Consider the following 2120-nt stretch of genomic DNA (forward strand, 5'->3'; position numbering starts at 1 on the left):
GGACCACCCCCATCCCCCAGCTACGCTAGTGCCTTTACTAAAAGACCAACTGATTTTAAGGTGGGGATTTCGTGAAATATAAAAATGTTGCTTACCGCGAACTTCTCGCCTGTGCATTAAGGCGTTTTGGGCCGGTTTTCAGCGCCAAAATATATTTAAGTTACGAGTGGGAAATTAAAGTAAAAGACGACAAAACTATTATTTAACAATAATTGATATTGATTTTACTGTAAAAATGTTCTTTTTATTTAATTATTTATTTTGTCAAAGAAAATTGCAAACTGATAACTTAATTACACATACTTAAGTTTCGGATTAATTTTCGCAACTCCAGTAAAAGTAATTAGTTATGAATAAATCGAACTCAGACAATTTTAAGCTTTTCTCTCTATGCATAAAATAGTAAATATAAATTGAGCAATTAGAAAAAAATTTGTAAACAGTGAAATAAACCAAACATAAAATTTAATGACTTCTTTGTTCCTGCTTTTATCAAAACGTGGAACTTTCTTGCAGACTCTGATCCACAGGCCTACCTGTGGATTCAGGTGGTTCCTAGAATTGGTGTTGATTAACAAAAGAGAACTGAATCCAGTCCCACAAGCCCGTCGTTGTAAATGAAATGACACAACTTGAGGAAATAATCTCTTAATAAAGTTCTTGGTGTGTTTAATACAATGCAATTATTTTGAGTTGATTAACGATTTAATTTTGAAAAGTGAATTTAATAAACTGTGTCACAATCCCATGAAATTCCATCTCGCACAACACCTGGGGTGCACGTACTCCAAGTTGAGAACCCTTGATTTTTATACAGATTTGTCGCCACGAATAACAATCACATTAAAGAAGAATTTTGCTCATTTCCATTCTATTGCACGGCAAAAACTTTAGAATAAAAATAAGCTGAGCCTACCAGTATGCGGACATAAGATGTTTCCAAATCTGGCACTGCTACTGTTCTGTGCTAGATAGATATTTTTTGTATATTAAATAAACGAAGTAGATGCTGTCATAGAGAATATATAATCATAATAACAGCCTTAGCTGTATGACGAAAACCATAATTCTTCCGTGTCGGTAATTCGACCGGTGTGCGAACCGCGTCACCAGTTTGCGGACATCCACCTAAGAATACATTAAAACTCTTGCGATCACCTTTGCCCTGAAATAAATGAGAGCGTATAATATTATTAATTTTAATACACATGCAAGTAACCGAATAAATTTCTTGAATATGTAAGATATAATCAATAAGTATAATCATACATCTTAGTTGTTTACCATTAAAACAATTTAGTTATTAAAAATTGCGCTGTATATATTCTGTATTAAGAATTAAATGCGTTAATCAAACTGATTTATTCATTTTAAAGAACATATAAAGTAAAATCCTTATTTATTCTCATCCCAATGAAAAGTAATAACTCATCTTATTTTGAATATCAGAAGTTTGTCGGGGCGGGGGACAGAGTGTGCCTGTTACAAGTGGAGTTCTCAAGAAATGAATAGTTCTAAATAGGGATAGTTATTAAAGGATTCCTTAATCGTTAAAGATTACAGCTGAAGTATAAGTTCATCAAAGTAGAAAAAGAAAATTTCATGGTACAAACATATTTGGACACTGGAGGAATTGGACTTGTCTGCTCCTGAGAAGGTGGAGGACTGTCGGAGTCAGAGAGCTTGGGACAACATAATTTCGAAGGCCATCTTCGATTCCCTCTTCATCCAGTCGGACCAGTTTTCAAGGTGTCGCTTACTGTCTGCTAGCGTCAAATATTCAGGTGACTGGATTGATGCCATCCCTGTGGCTAATGTTGGTGGCCTACTCAGCTTGGACGAACTTTGTGTATCCATTGCCCTCAGAGTGGGAGCTGACGTATGCACGGGTTTGATCTGTCGTTGTGGCAGGTTCCTCGACTCCACAGGCCTTCATGCATCATACGGAGTTGAACCTGATACTCAAAAGGAGCTCGGACCAGGCAAACATCCCCTTCATCTTGGAACCATATGGATTCTTCTGATGTGACAGGAAGAGACCCAACGGCCTCACCCTGTGCTCCTGGTCACATCCTTGTCTGGGATGTCACAGTTAGTGACTCCTTTGCTTCTTCTCACAT

At 36.8% G+C, this 2120-nt stretch overlaps 1 protein-coding gene across 2 annotated transcripts in view; it reads right to left on the minus strand.

Moving 5' to 3' along the window:
• The window catches only part of LOC106874873 (uncharacterized), a 6335-nt gene extending 5185 nt beyond the window's left edge, over positions 1-1150 (minus strand). Inside the window, exon 1 of one of the 2 annotated variants that reach the window (XM_014922770.2) lies at positions 917-1150. The gene's annotated coding sequence lies outside the window, so the exon portion shown is untranslated. Of the gene's footprint in view, positions 1-95; positions 893-916 lie in introns of those variants that run through there. The other variant, XM_014922771.2, reaches the window with a different exon arrangement.
• Positions 1151-2120: the final 970 nt, after the last annotated feature.

The sequence above is a fragment of the Octopus bimaculoides genome, chromosome 11, assembly GCF_001194135.2.
Source record: "Octopus bimaculoides isolate UCB-OBI-ISO-001 chromosome 11, ASM119413v2, whole genome shotgun sequence".
Lineage (NCBI taxonomy): Eukaryota > Metazoa > Mollusca > Cephalopoda > Octopoda > Octopodidae > Octopus > Octopus bimaculoides.